Raw genomic sequence first — 16,843 nt, forward strand, 5'->3', positions numbered from 1 at the left:
CCACATCTTCACCTTGTGATCATTGTTTAATTCTAACCAAAATAAAAGTGTTGAAATGAGCCGACTCGGAAAACTCAGGCGATAGAGCTTTGTATTAATACTCAGCTACAAAAACACCCCCCTCTGTTCAACCTCCTGAGGAGCAGTTTAATGTGGATCTGCAGATTAGGAGGCTAGAACTAAATTCTGTAATCGCTGTGATGGGCTTAGGCAAAACTGAGTGGGGGTCTTCTCAAGGTTAAAGTGATGCCTGTCCCTTTCAATTACCTGTCAGTGTTCATTCAGACATTTTCTCTGTGTTATTGCAACATGTTCGTTCAGGTATTGATTTTTACAACATGTTTAAAGAAAATCTACTTTTCATGAAGTCCATTTTCTCTGTAATTGAGTTATTTTTTAAAGGAACAAAGCTGAACATTATCTTCTCCAAACAAAAGGATACAAAAACAAGTTATTTCCTTTTGATAGCAGCCAGACATATTTTAATACAATAATGGATTTTTGCACTTGTTTTATGGAAATAAGGTTTAAAAGGAATTATTTTTTGTATTAATATTTAACTGTTTGCAACTGTGTTATTGTTTAACGGCTGATTCTCTGACTCAACATCACAACATGAACCAAAAAACTTTAGATTTGCTCTGTTAGTCGCTCTCCACAGCAACTAATAAGCAGCATGTCCCTGAAATGATTTGAAAAGCGAAAAGCTTCCTTTCTCTTTCCACCTACTGCTTCGCTATTCAATTAAATGTCTTTGCATATTCAAAGGCAGAAAATAGATGGCAAATGCTAAACCATTAAATATTTTCACTGATATGAAGTCAAACAAAATACAGAAGCTCACAAAGAGAAGCCAGTCAGAGATATTTGAGTTGTTTTGTTGCTTTTGTGCTGTTTCGTGTCTGCTCTGTAACTTATTTATGATTCGGGGGACTTGCAACGGCAAACTGAAAGGGGGGGGGGGGATATGAGGAGGGAGGACAACAAAAGAGAAGGTTAAAAATCCAGAATCAAGCAGGAGGATCTGCTCCGGTCGAATGGGTGCTGAAAGGAGGGAGATGGAAGAGGAGGACTGGAAATGTTTTGCTCCATCATGAGCCCTTCAGCGTAATCAGATGAAAGAGCAGACCTGATGTGAAAGCAATAAAGAAAAGAAGAAAAGAGAAGCAAGAAAGAGAAGGAGAGGGGTGTTTCCCTAAAGGCGGAGATGTGCTTGTGTATGAACTAATCTCCCTCTCTCCCTCTATCTCTCTCTCTCTCACACACTCACAGACACACACTCCCTCCCTCTCTCTCTCACTCTCGCAGTCACTCAGTCAGTTGCAGCAACACACTCACCGAGATCGGCAGCACAAAGCAGAGTCGCTCTCTTACCAGCCTCCAGAAACACACACACCGACACACTTTGCCGCGGCACGCACACACAAGCTCAGACGCCTCCACGCACACCTTCTCAGTGACGGCCGCGGAGCTGAAGGAAAAAGGAAAGGAAGGAAAGAAGAAAACAACACCAGAGAAAGGAAGACAAGAAGTAAAAGAAGAAGAGAAAATATCCTGAGAGAAAAACAGGAACAAATTTAGATAAAACTTCACTCAGGTAAGACCACTTTTTTTTAATCTTTCCCTTTTTACGTAGAACTAGTTTTCATATTGAAACTGAAAAACCGACTCACATACACAGCACAGAAAATGTTGAGTGTAACATGCACATAGTGTGAATAAAAATACACACTGTGCACCTGACTCTGTACCAGCAGGCTCACGTGACCTCATGTCTCGTTTTTAAGTTTATGATCTTTTTATGAAAGACTTTTTTATTTGTTCTTTACCTGCGGGAAAGGGCGGTAAAACTGCAGAATTAAACTGCAGTGAACTTTTATGTTGTGCATTTATAGAAAAACAGCTGCATAAATGATCTCAAGGGTATAATTTTGTGTGTTTGAAACATGTTTTCTGTACTAATTTAGAGTAAGAACAAACTTCAGAGGAAGTAAAAATCTAATAAAACAGTATCTCAAAGATCCTTTCCATAGAGTTTGACAGCAGTCGTGTGTCTCAGAGAAGAACGTCTCTTTATAACTTGCGCTTACTAAGGTTACAGATTAACACGGAAACTAGGCTCAAGTATCATAAGTGTGCCAGGACACAGTGTCATATCTTTAAGTTAAAGAAGTTAAAAGTTTGTGCAGTCCAGTTTTGAAGCCTCTAATTTTACTATGTCTTTTTTAAGACCATATTTAAATGTTTATCAGCTAACAGCAGCAAGCATGGTTACAGAGTTGTTCCCTAATTTGTGCAAAATGTGGTATATTTGAAATGATATATTTTTGAATTTCACTCACCAGTACCAGAATATATACTTCTAGGGCAGGCTGTTAGTACAAATAATCAAAGTTCAGACCAAATTATTTATCAGATAATTCCTTTAAAATGCTCCAGAAAGCCACCAACATCACAAACATGACCATGATGTCCATTGAGTTACCCAAACGGATGCCTAAGAAATAGTGGCATGTGTTGGTGTCTGTCAGTCAGGAGTAGCCATGCCTGTAATAACGAAAGGGAAAGGAATATTTCAGCTTTAATCGAATTTAAGTTGATGAGTCAAATAAATGAGGCCAAAATCACTTTTGCACCACCTGTAAACTGGCAATTTTCAGCACTATCTTTAGCAAATGATAAATGTAAAAATCGCATCTTGAAGTCTTATATTAATGACTGTCTGCATCTTAATGTTTTTAACTTGAATATTTTGAGGGATTGGTGGATCAGACTGACAAAATGCTGGGTGATGCTCACTCAAATCCCTGAAAGCTAACAGCGACAATTATTTATCAACCACAAGATAGGCCCACCCCCAATTATACCCTGGTTTACCATTATTGGTTACTATCTTTTACAAATTGTATATTATGTTTAAATAGTGGAGTGAGCTGAAGGGTTGTTTTCTCATACACTTTTTTGTACTCAGATTTCTTTTTGTAGTTACAGTAGGTGCCCCCTGCTGGCCACCTGAAAGAATGCAGGTTTAATTAGCATTTAAGGAAGTGAAGGATTTGGTAAAGGCCGCGATAGCTTCATTTGTCAGCCCTTAAGCCACCTCCTGGCTTGTTTGTAGTTAACAGCTTCTTCTCCTTATACTATTGTTATTTCACATCAAAGACAAAGGCTGAAGAAAAAAAAATGACTGCATATGAGCTTTTAATCTGTGGTGCTCTCCAACCAAACTGTAGCCAAATATAAGACAGTTTTAGCCACAGCTAACTCCTGTAGTACCGTGCTTAATGTAATGTGAAAACCTTTTTATTTATGGCGTATAAAATGAAACACTTGATTAGTAATAGCCACCTTTATTGACATGTGCAATATCCTTTGTCCTCCACTTAGTGGTGTTTTTCTGTGCTCAATTAACACATTTTATTTGCATGTCTGTAGCATACTGTGAACACATGACTGCCTAAAACAAGGGAGTCATTTTTGTTCAGGAGCATGCCACTCCCAAATAATTTGTTTAAGTGGTACCAGGAAAGATAGTTCCTGCTCTGGTACATCTGAACAGTCAAACAGTCTGTAAAAAGACAAACTGGAGTGAATCCAGGTCACAGAGTCTGTGAAAAGATTGAGTTAGTGTGTGTGTGTTGGTTTGTTGAGCTTCACTGTGTTTATAAGAAGATAAGACAAAAAAAGAGAAAAAAAGAAGGAACAAAGTGGGAAAATGAATGAATGAACCCATTGTCTAGTGTGTCCATGTGTGTGTCTCTATGTGTGTGTGTGTGTGTGTGTGTGCTTAGTCAGGGGGTGTGTTTTGCACGTCACAAAACAAACTGAGCAATCGGTGACATGTGAGAGGTTAATGTTACACCAAAATGTGTCCCGTCTTGTAATCAAAGAAATCGCATTAAACGACTCGGTAACAATAACAATATTCGCAGAAACATTCACATTAGCAAAGGCTGCTCTGGTAACATTTGGTAACAGTGTTGAACACTGTAAACAAAGACTTCTGGACTTCATCTGTTCATAGTCAGAGTGATTTTATGCACTGGATTGTCTGAGCACCGAGTGAACTTTAGCCAACATTAAAGGTCAGACTAACAGAAACCTAGAAATCTGTGACAAATGATTCCAAAGTACAAATACACAAGTAGCGTAAGGATAAATATGGAACACACTTATCACTAAGATGTTAAACAGAACCCAAACTTCTGCTGCTGCTGATGTAGACGTAAAAAACAAAACAAACTATAGATCAACTTAACAGCATCATTTTATATTCTCAAAACAAATCTCCTGCATTGATGCACACACTGCAGACATCTCAATATCTTTTCCACCTGTTGACCCACCACCAAAATAAAAAGCTGCTTCATAATCTATAAATCTATAACTATTAAGTGTCTATACTGTTGTTCTATGAGTTTAGATGTGTTGTTCTTCTAACTTCTGTCCTCTTTAGTCAGCAACTTCAAGCCTGGCAAAATAACCACTAAGGATACCTTTGAGTAACATATCACTGTGTGGCAAATACATTAGAAGGTTACCTAGGCGACCAGCGCTTGGTATATCCGGTAGCACCAGCTATGAGCAATAAAGCAATGTGCAACAAGCGGATTACCTCCTGTGTAAACAAACAAGTGCACTAGCTGTTGCAGGGCCCAGAGAAGAAGCCACTGTTGTACTTTTACTGAAGGAGAGCCATATAATGTTTTTGTAGGAAGGGCTTTATTTCACACACAAAATGAGCAGCTTCTCTTTTTCCAAAACAGGCTAAATAAAACTGGCTAAATATATAAGCATTGTGCCTTCACAGCCATGGTACAACATGGTGCTGAAGAAGATTTTTAAAAATAGAAAAACCATGAAGCCTAATACACTAGCTTAGTTTACAGTTTATCCAAAATAATATATATAACATCCAAACATCAAAAAGTGCACATATCCCAGCATCGCATCAGTTTGTTGGCAGTTCAAAGTGAAATAATTATAATGACTGGTAAAGTATTCTTAATGTGTGTTCTGTGTTATAGTAGCAGCATTTCCAGCAGACTAAAAGAAACTTAGCAGCACATTAAATTCAGCTATAGCGATATTTAAGGTATGGCTTACCAACAAAAGTATTTCCCAGCAGAGAATGTATAATGAACTTCAAACATGCTGTAAATGAAAGAATCAGTGAAAACATGGCGCTGTCAGCCGATTTTAAAACAAAACCTCAAACATAACCTGCTCCCATTCAGGTTATATGTTTAGCATAAGTTAGCATGATCATTTAGCTCGGTAACACGAGTGCTACTTTCATGACACAGAAAAAACTCAGACTTTAAGCTTGACATAGCTCGCTAAGCCATCTAAAACAAATAGAAACTGCTTTAATATTTAATATTTAAAACAAACCACTGATCCTGACCTGAGGGAATCACAGCCTCGCTCCTAAACAGTTACAAAGTAGCACTGTCATTTATTTGAAGTCTTCCATTTTTTTCTCAAACTAGTTGCTTGAAACCAATTTTGCCTACTGTTTGGTGCTTGGAGTGTTTCTGTTTGTCAGGGTTCCTGGGTCGGTGACCCAGTGTTTTCAGTTCACACTCACTGTTTATCTACTGCCTGTTCCACTTCCTGTTTTATTGTGTTAGCCTTGGTCTGTGTGTAGTATGTTCAGTCCTCTTCCCATTATCATTAGTTTATTATGTTCAGCTGTGTACTCACCGGTCCCTCATTATCATCATTATCACCAGCCTGTGTATTTAAGCCCTCTGTTCTACCCATTCAGTGTCGGGTCATTGATGTAAGTCTGATGTCGTCTGTATGTTCAGTCAGTCTTTTGGTCATTCATTCATTCATTCATTCATTCATTCAGCCAGCCATTTCCTCCCTCTGTACTGTTTGCTCGCTCCTTCGGCAATAAACATCCACCTTCACCTACCTGCCTGTGAGTCCAGCGTTTGGGTCCTCCTTCTCTCATCCACGACACTACCGCTGACACTGTTTAAAACAGCTGCCTGCTGTGAATGATAACACTGTTTTGAGAACAGCAAGAATGAATCAAAACAGCAAAGTTTTGGGCCAGAAAGCAAAGGCAGTGAAGTAAAGTTGCTACAAAGCTCATCAGACCTGAAGGAGGCTATAGGTTCTCTGTGGGTTTGTCAATACAGCTGCATGGCTTAGAGAAGCTTTAACGTACATGACAAACGACAGCAATTAATGAATAAAAAAACAACGTCAAGGACTACCACGTTAACTTTCTGCTGCTCAATGTGAACGTCATGCAACACTTTGACCAAACAAAACCACTGATTCTGTTCAGAACTGCTCAGGAAACAGTGCAATATCAACATGAAAGACACAGAATTCAAGACAGCTCCCCCGAAAAGGGACAGAAAATTTAAAAAGTAATAATAACAAATGACAAATTTAAAGCCCAAGTGATTTTACACACAGTGCTTCAGAGAGACCAAAACAAAACGGGATCACAAACTGCCGAAACAATTAAAAGCACAGATGGTAAAGAGGCAAATCAATTACAGAGTGATTAGAACATAAAACACTGTCCATAAAAATGCGGACGAGCAAAGCAGCAGCGATAAATTCTGCACCTTAAACTGATTTTATGGATTTTTAGGCTTTTTTAATTTTACTTCACACTGTTTTCTGTTTACCTCTGTGTAAACAGGGAACAGTTTGGAGGAAATTACACTGGTGTAATTTCCTCTAAAATCTGATTAAGATTATGTACTTAGGAAGCTTCACTGCTGGAGCTTCTCAGTTTGCTTAGACAAAATTTGGCGGAAAGCTGGCACCTCCCAACTGTGAAGAGAGGTAGAGTTTTCATAACTGTATTCTGTATTTGTGCTTTTATAAAACAAAGAGACAGACAGAAAGAAACAGCGAGGGGTAGCTAGGAGGGGAGGAGGGGTGAGAATTAGGGATGAATCAAGCAAAGTTTGATGGAAACATGGCGAGACTGTGTGAGCAGGAGCAATTTGTTTGAAAAGTAAAATGGATCTTTTAGAAAATTAGGATTTTTTTGAGAGTGAGATAAGAGGTCGAGAGTAACACTGACAAAGACGTTGTGTGATATTAAAGGGTAGATTGCTCATGCTGGTGTGTTTGTGTGAGTGAGGGGGTCTATGCCACCTTTGCTAGCAGAGTACATTATGGCTGTTTGGGCACATTAAGGGGCATTAACTGGAGGAGCAGCCCTGAATAATACATGGCTTTTATTTATGAGCAGAGTGCAAACGTCCTCTGAAGCACCCTAAACCAGGCTACACACATGCAGTCATGCTTCTGTCACTTCAGAGGACATTGCTTTGGCTTTCATTAATTTTCTAGAGACTTAACATGAAGCTAATCGTAACTGATACCAGGCAAGCCTTCTCTTTATCCAAAACCTAACCTTATCCTAACCAAGCCGTGATATTTAATTATTTTGTCACAGTGAGTCTCTCCCCACAATATAAAAATGGAGTTATGTACTGTCAGCATGAGTAATGTGCCTATATGGAAAAACAATTTGCAAAATTATGTGATTTTGAGTGCTTGAACAAAAAGGTGATACATCTGTGTGTGTGTGCGTGTACAAGTTTCGTGGCAACATTTGTGCAGGTCGACACAAAAAGGTGACATCAGACAATCAGTGCACTCCACTGAACAATCCTTAGGAGTAATAGGGAAGCCAATGAGCCCATTTATAGCTCACACACTCCCTCAGACACATTTACAAACTTACACACTCATAATCAAAACTTTTAAGTGACATTTTCATGATCGCCTCTTCTCAGAGTTTTATCTCTTCAAGTGAATTTCCTCCTCTCTTACATACTAATTCTATTCCGGAGACGAGATATGACTTGACAAATCTCAGATATGACTGCAGGGAACACAGTCATATGAGCTCAGCATGAGTGTGTTCATATCAAATTGGTGATCTATGGTTTATTGGGGGTGGATTGGATAATCTTTTTTGTTGTTGTTGACATAAATAAACCCATATTATCAAGGTCAAGCTTCATTAGTTGTAGGCAATTATCCACAATAACATATAACAAATAACCCATTTTCTGTAACTAGGTAATCCACTGCAATGAATTTTACATCATGTAGTTAGTGAAGAGAATAATGAACTAGAATAATCATGAACAGATGGACTTTGAAAAGCTTTTTCTTGGTAATAGGAGGTTTGTCATAAATTTCAGAACTCTACCCACTAAAAAAGAAAAGAAAAACATAACCAGGTTTAAAATTTCAATTTCAAGCCATCTTTGTGCACATCTGGACATCCTACAGAGAAACTGCTACTTTTAAATCTCCTTCTGGCCACTTGCATGTGTGCTTTTTGATTTTATCATAAATCAAACCAGTATGGATATCGAACAACAACTTCTATGTCAAAATGACCCGAAATACATATTCATAATCACATTTTACAAACAAGTCTTCAATAGAAGACGCCGTATGCCTGAAGGCAGAGTATGAGTCGCATGCTTATTGTGGGTATTCATCTCTTTTTTGGGTTTTTTTTTTTGGACATTCAGTGGGTTATGCATCATGAAATTCATCCTGCAGGGCAAAACCGTCAATGCCAAGTTCTTACTGTTATGTCCCGAGGTGCTGAGGAAGAACATTTGGTAAAACCACCTGAACTGTGATGTATGCAGTCTAGCTAAGCACCCTGCACACTGTTCACCAAAAAGAAAGAAAGAAAAGAAAGGTTGGCGTTTGGACACGCTGAAGGAGATCCAGTGCACATCACAAATGCATTACAGCAAGTGTTCAAAACAGGACCTCCAGGGAGATAAATAGAGCAGCAGCACTGGAAACAGTCCAGAGGTGCCCAAGGAGACGACCTTGAAGGAAAGAGAAGCCAAAATTTTATTTGTTGCTGAATCAGAGAAGTTTATGATTTCAACAGAAAGTATACATACAATATTGTGAAATCAGCCCTCCAATCATAAGCATGATGAAACACTGACATGAAAAGCATATTTTGGATTTAGTCACTACTGATGTTTTAAAAAGTTAGAATTCTTGAATCTTAAATACAAAAAGGCTAATCTAACAATTGCTTTAATAGGATGGAAAGAGGTAGTTCAGCAGTTTAAAAAAAGCTAAATGTTGAACATTATTTGAATAGCTGTCCTTCAGTCATCATAATAAAGCAATACGGCCTTGAGAATATGATTTCTCTGTAGTCCATTTTGATATTTTAGATTATAAAGACAGCTGGAAGCATGGAGGCTAATATGTCTCTTTCATCTTGACTGGTGTTACATTTTTTATTGCATTGGTCACACAGCAACAACAAGAATGAGCCCTTTAAGTTTTATTGCATTATAACCATTAATTATTGAAACTGCTACAGTTATTCTGTATTTTATTTATATAATCGAATATTATATGCAGGATAATTTGCTTAATGCACCTTCTAAACTGAAGCGGTTAGCTAGAAACATGTTGTTAATTAGCTAAAAGCATACAAACCACTGTGTTCCTTTAATGTCTTTATTGGCTGTCTTATTTCGGGATGTGGTGAGTGGTTTTTAACCCTCTCAGGCTCAAATTAAGTTTTTGTTGCTAATGCACAAAGGAATACCTGCAGTGGTACTTCTGATTAAAAAAAACTCATAAAATATGTATGTGGGGTAATCAGGTTGTTAGCTTTTAATTGTTGCAAATCTGCAACGCCTGCCTTGAGAGGGTTAAAGAGCTGCAGCTGGAGGGAGGCCAGGTCAGTGTTAACTGTATTTGCAAAACCTTGGGGTAGGAGGTCATCAGCCTGGCAGCCGGCCGCTCTGTCAGGGTGAAGGTTCACAGCGACTCTAGCTGAGCAGGAAAATACACACAAAAAGTGGTTGTTACACCTCTGAGCGCCTCTGAGGTGACAAGAACTCCTGGTGGCAGGCAGATGGACACAGATACACTCTTTTCTGTTTCCCCCTGTGCCATCTGGAACACTCTTTCCTCCTGAATTAATATATTATTGACATGCATTGCTATGCTGAAGTATAAGAGTAAAGTAAAGTTCCCACCTCAATCCCTAATATAGAATCTAGCCGAAGGGTTTATGAATGAAGTGCAATTTATTTAATCATGTTCATCTAAGAGAAACTTGACAACAACTAAAAGCAATTGACTTCTGAGTGAACCAACAGAGATATCTGTAGTGCTACTTAAGCTCATATATTTAATACTACTCTAGCATTAGCGCACCCTAAAATAAGGTTAATACGTTCCTTCACCTTAAAGGGAAAGTTTACCTGAAAGTCTAGTCTAGAAAGTCAAGTTGTTGTTTTTTTTATCTGGCCTGCAGTGATATTTATCCAACTAGACCAGGGATGGGCAAATAATTTTCCCAAAGGGCCACATGAGATGGGACTGCTGTTGAGAGTCGCACCATGAGAAACTGGGACTGTTGTGGAGGGTCGCACCAATAAGCTTATAAAAAGATAGCATTAATAGTGAGCACAGTCCAGTTCAGCTTATTGGTGCAGCCCTCCACAGCAGCCCAGGCCCGAACTAGATTGTTTTCGTCAGATTTGCACAGTTTTTGAGATATCGCCCATAGAAATATTTGTTCTCTTAAATATTTTGAAATGTAGAGGTCACTCTGCCAGAAATATATTCATATTCTCTTTGGCTGTGTCATCAGGTCCTTGTTGGAAATGTTTCTAAAAATATTGTTCATATCCTGTCACAGTCACTAGCATGTGCATGTTTACATGGGTCAGTGCATGCTTCTTACTTCACAGTGCCGGGATGTTCAGCGGAAGGAAAATAGTTCCTGTATGAAACTGCTTACACCAAGTTTTTAGATTAATTTTAAGTCAGTGAGTCCTGATTTCTGAAAAGAGACATTGCGGCTGAGTTTCCAAATATATATTAAGAACCATCAGGTGAGTGACATGTCTACAGCTGATACGTTCAAAACTGAGAAATGTTATATTGGTACTAGAGGATTTTTTTTTAAAATCATCCATATTAGATTTTAGGGTGAACTGTCCCTTTAAACTTTAATGATTATATTACGGGTGCTTGCATTTTGTCCCTGGAAACAAAACAGGTCACAAAACTATGTCTGCAAACAGAGTCGCATCCCGGCAACATGAGTAATAAAAGGGCCACGCAGAGTTTACCGTCCTGCAGACATTGACGTGATACATGATCTTACCTCAAAGCTAATGGCTGAAATGAAAACTCCTCTTTGTTATGACTTATGGACTCGACGTTCCTATCAGTAAGAAATGTTTTAGAGTTGCAAAAAATCGAAATGAAAGAACTGAAATTTTGTGGCAAAAAAAGACCTTGGTAAAGTTACTGTAGTAGTTTAGCTCTTATACCACGACTGGTCACCAGCTCTATTTCCTGACGATGACTGTGTGATATATTCAGGAACAGCTACTGTGCTGAATTAAACTGTAAACAAGGCTGTGTTTATTAATTAAACAGCCAAAGTTTCGAACAGATTCCAGGGCTACATATTCTCATACTCTGGCCCACACACTGTATTTCAGCTCTGTTAATTAATACTGCATTGATCACTGGAGGGATTTTTTCCTTTCACTTGGCCTTCTGCTCACAGAACTGGGAGGTCAGCTACAGAGCAGTCATTCTGGCTGGCAAGTTTTCAGTGAGTAGCTGAAGGGCACATCAGCAGGATGAGATGTCTGTCAACACACTGGGCTCGAGCCAAAGTTTTCAGGCTGAAAAATGATCTTCCCACTCACCATAACAGGAACATCTTTCTTCACTTTCCCTGAGAGGAATACTGATGCGATTAGTGTACTAGAAAATCTCAGAAAGTTTTCCAGCAAATAGTTACAGCAATCAAGTGTAAAGTGTTGTCTACTTATGACATGATGCAGTGTTTAACTCTGCGTGTTTGAGCCAATATGAACAGTTGCGTGGTATACGAATCGGATGTGCTCTCACCCCAAAGTGTCAAACACTTTGTGTCTTTTGGAGCAAGTGTCTTGACACCTTGCACGAGCCATCTGTCCTCTTTTAAAGAGCTTCAAAGTCCATATTAGGAGGCTGGATTGATGTCTGTACAGTAAATCAGATGTTTTACAGTAAAGAGTGTTTCTCCAGTTTCAAAGGTTTCTTTCTTTTCAAGCTGTTGCTGCACCTCGCTCTCTGTAATCTGGGAGCTGCTGATGTCTCACTTAAATAGCAGTAAAGACTGAACTACTAGAACGCACTACACAGACCAGGTTTAAAAACAATTCAATTCAATTTTATTTAAACAGCACCAAATCACTATTACAGTCGCCTCAAGGTGCTTTATATTTTGAGGTAGACCAGGGTCCAGCAGAACCAGGGTCATCTGCCATGACCAGTTAAGGTGAGGAAGACAGGACAAAAGACATGCTGTGGAAGAGAAGTGTATCAACACATAGTGAGTGGAAAAGGTGCGTCATGGGAATCCCTCAGCAGCCTACACCTACTGCAGTGTAACTAAGGGAGGATTCGGAGTCACCTGATCCAGCCCTAACTACATTTTTTAGCAAGAAGAAGGTTTTAAGCTTAATCTTAAAAGTAGGGACAGTGTCAGTCTCTGGAATCCAAACTGGAAGCTGGTTCCACAGAAGAGGGGCCTGAAAACTGAAGGCTCTGCCTCCCATTCTACTTATATGTTAGGAACCACAAGTAATCCTGCAGTCTCTTACTGTTGCTTAAACCTTGTGGATCAAGCACAGACACAACACAACGTGTCGTGCATACTTTGGCTTTAAAAAATAGCCATATTTGACCCTGGAAATGACAAAAAGATGGGGAATTATCACTGAAACAAAATATTTCTAATATTCATCATGCTACTCATGACAGAGGTCAAACGATAACAACATGATCAGCAGGAGCCTTCAAAATATCCCAACAGGGAAGTTCTCATTCCATTGTGCTGACAGGACTCCAGCGTCCCCCCCACGCCTCCTGGTGTCCTGCCAGTTATAATCAATCAACCCAATCTCCCATGCATCGACCTGCTATGTATAGTAACAAAGTCATTAGGATTGAATCCTGGCTCTCTCCCAAAATTTAAAGAAAAAGTACCAAAGCAAGGTCATAGGGGGCAGAGATAAAGAATCCAGAGGGAGGAACCATGCTTTAGTTTTGTGGAGTGACCTTGATAGATTCCAGACAGTAGGAGGGAGTTTGCAATCTGGGTGGCACCACACGTGTGTGCGCGCAGTTAGTGATGGCTCTCATTAATTTCCAGTCGCAGAGACCCCCTGAGGATGGTGCGTGCATGTGTGTGTATCTGTGCTGTTGTGCTGTGACAGAGAGGAAGGAGGAGGGGGTGTGTGGGCTAAGTAGGAAGGCAATAAAGCCATTTAAGAGTCATAAAGTGCTTGGTCAATCAAAACCACCCCCTGCTAGGCACCTCATGTCTGCCTCTGATTTTGTGTATGTGCATGTATGTATAAATATGATACTGTGTGTGTGTGGATATGTATGTGTGTGTGGATGTAAGAAGAGGAGTTACAAAATGCACTGATGGGTTTCTGTGTATCTGGGGAAATGAGCCTGTGCATCCATGTGTGCTTATATTTTTTAATGTGTGTCTTTGTGTGTGTGCGCCAAAGGGGTGAACGAGCCAGTCTGGAGAGGCAGTGGGATGCTGTGCTCAAAGAGAGAAAGAAAGGCAGGCAAAAAGAAAGGATGCATCACCATTGGATTTGTGTGAAAATAGCAACACAGCAGATGCAGTGATTAGAGTGCAATTTGTCTGGATACATCACAATGTGTTTGCGTGTTTGTGCGTGCAAATACATGTGCATGCATTTGCACCTATTTCTATGCCTCAGCCAGATTTTCAGCCCAATTTGAAGCCTCTGCAGGACTTCATGTCCATTATGTATTTCTTGTTCTGCTTGCAGATACTCTTTTTTTTTACTGCTTAAATTGCCAAATTGTTTTACAGACTGATTTGGATTCTTCCACAAGAAAGAGACAATTCTACAGTTTTATCCAGCTCAGACAATACCCTGTGAGCCAGAAACTTTTCTTCCCTGGTTTGTTGACTCATTAGCTCACTTTAATGGTGTCATTTGTAAATACGTCTGTTTTGCCAAGCACAAATGTACAGAAACAAAACCCACAGAGGAACAGGAAACATGCCAATTTTTAAAAAAGAGATGGGAATATGATCAAATGGCTGAACAAGAACACTGCATCATCACATTGTGCGCAACCAGCATTTGTGCCACATTTGTGTTGTTTCTAAATCTAACAGGATAAAAAGTGCATCACTCCAGAGCTCTATTGTGTTCACGCATTCAATTTCTCTATCTGCAGCTTCACACTGGATAGGCTGGGAACAATAACTCTGGCTGCTTGTTTTTCAACATTACTGAAATACAGCTACCTGAAAGTCTTGATACTCGATAGAGATAACAAAGAGGAACTGCCGAAAGAGACTAGAGAACCCTGTCAACAATACTAGCACATTAAACAGAGTAAAATATTGATTAATGCAGGTGCAAGTACCTACCAGGAAGCTCATTATTAATTGACAAGTTCCACATAAACTGCAGCTTGAACTGAGTTACTGCAGACTCTTCACTTGTCTGGTCATTATATTTTAAACACAGACTGTATATACAAGATTTGTGGACTTGCATACTGAAGCAACCATATAGAGGAGCTGGGTGAGTACTATGCTTTTAGCTGCAGTCTGGTTAGCAGATGGCATTGATTGTATAGGTGAAGATACATGCTAGTTAGCGCTAAGTAGCATAGAAATTAAATACGAGAATTCCACTTACCAAAGGTTGTAGTGTTAACAGTAAAAAAAAAAAAGACATTATTTGCCAAATTTTTGTATTAAATTGCTTCAAAAGGCACCAACAGAACAAGCACAGAGAGAGATATTCATGTGTCTCAGATTAGCTGAGGTAAAGCTTAGCAGGCAGCTAGTGGTTAGTCACATCTGTGTTGGCATCTACCTATCACGCAAGCTTTCAGCCTTGAAATGTTTAGTCAAGTGAAGCATTTTAAAAAACCCGACCACCTGTACAAAGAGAGAAAATTAACTACAGATCCCAAAGTCGTGTCCGTACCTTTTTGTTTACTCTCTGAAGTTGGGCATTTTAATATGAGGGCCTGAATTACTTTTGAAGCCTCGAGCGGTCTGCATCAAGTGCATTTTTTGGCACTCCCACACTGGCTTCATTTTTCAGCCCCAGAGGTTGCTGCTTGGAGGCGACAAGCTGAGCACCCTCGCTGCTCTGACACATCTTACTCATTTCTGTTTGTCTCACAGGTGAATTACTGTCTGTTGAATTCAAACTAAAAGAAAAGCGGAGATTCTTTTATGAAGTAAGGGACTTTGTGATTTGTGCTGCTAAACTGGGTATCCTTCTCTCCGTGTTGTCTTTAGGGTTTAACACTTTAGACACAAATCAGACTAATCGTCCATTTTGGACAACAAAGCCACCAACAGCCGGGATGGTTTATTACTGTCGCCGTAGGGCACCGTTTGGCTGCAACACCACACCAACTGTGGCATCATCTGTACCCACCACCACCCTGTCTCCATCCCCTGATTCCCCTCCGCACCTCCACAGCCTCTCATTTTATCTTCCCCTCCTCCCTCACCTCTGCGCTTTAACAAACTGGCGTCCCTGGGGTCTACTGCCCAGGTGACATCAGACTTAACAATCATTGCTGTGGTAAACTGCCAGCAGGAGCCCAAACACACCTGACGATGCTGGAAAAGCATTTTTTTTTCTCCTATGGTATCCCTTTTTATCAGTCACTCACTTTCCTCTCCCCTACCTCCATCCATTAAATCCTCTTCATTTACAAAAACACCATCTGGTTTTTTTCTGTACAGTTTGTAACCCAGAAAAACCACAGTTCAGGACCCAGTTAATATTTGGGCTCATTGGACCATGATGATATTGACCAGACACAACTTGCTCGCCCCATCTGTCAGCTTGCCCTTGTTCCAGACGCCCTTATGTACACAAGTTTAACACTCACATGTACAGCAAATGACACTGAATTCACCCAGAAAACTATTTGATTTATTTGTTGCCCTGGAGCTTCTGACCTTGTGAAGGGGGGACACACCCATAATCCTCCCATCACCCTGCTATTTTACACATCCTGCACCCCGCGACTGTCCCGCTTTCCTTCAGTGACAGTTGGTTAAATCCACTCTGACAGGTCAGACTCCTCTTACTGTCAGACCAAGCTGCCTGTGAGAAAGCCCACATATGTTATGTCTGATAATGTGGACGTATCAGTGTGTAAACAAGGATCCTGGCAGCAGGGTGGGGACAGGGGTGTGAATTAAGGAGGATGTGTGTGGTCAGCGAGCTCAACCACCATTTTAATCCAATTTACCTCAAATAGCCATAAGTGAAATATCTGCTGTGGCTCTGCTGTTTTTCATTTGTTAATTTTCTGTGTTTATGTTTGTTACGAATACCTTAATTTCATTTCAACTTAAATTACATTATGAGGCAATCTGTTAGGCATTTTTGCTGAGACATAACAGTCAAAGGTTTTGATGCAGGACTTTCTGCCATCCTTCCTATCTGAAGGGTTTGTTTTCTTTTCAATTTTTAACATTTGCAACAAAAACATTCTTGTTGCAGATCCGCCAGGACTCTTTTCTCATAAAATTTCCATCACGTACCCCTTTAGAGTCACATTGAGTGTGCATGATACTGCCAGCATAATATGACAAAAGACAAGCAGTAAGTCCACTTTAGAAGACCTGTGTGCAAGAGAGTTAAACAGGAAGGGTAACATGTCTCTTATCATGTACAGCTGTGGTCAGAAGTTGGCATGCATCGCGCATGAATGTCATCGTAATTTGGGGCTTTTAATGATT

General features: G+C 39.8%; 1 protein-coding gene across 1 annotated transcript in view; it reads left to right on the top strand.

Annotated features, from left to right (window-relative positions):
• The first annotated feature begins 1,334 nt into the window (after nucleotides 1-1,334).
• The window catches only part of hs3st1l2 (heparan sulfate (glucosamine) 3-O-sulfotransferase 1-like 2), a 31,574-nt gene continuing 16,065 nt past the window's right edge, over nucleotides 1,335-16,843 (top strand). The window contains exon 1 of the mRNA XM_085367523.1: nucleotides 1,335-1,597. The gene's annotated coding sequence lies outside the window, so the exon portion shown is untranslated. The remainder of the gene's footprint in view (nucleotides 1,598-16,843) is intronic.

This window comes from Diplotaxodon limnothrissa, linkage group LG12 (genome assembly GCF_057381915.1).
Source record: "Diplotaxodon limnothrissa isolate DT_005_m linkage group LG12, D_limnothrissa_male_GT1.1, whole genome shotgun sequence".
Taxonomy (NCBI): domain Eukaryota; kingdom Metazoa; phylum Chordata; class Actinopteri; order Cichliformes; family Cichlidae; genus Diplotaxodon; species Diplotaxodon limnothrissa.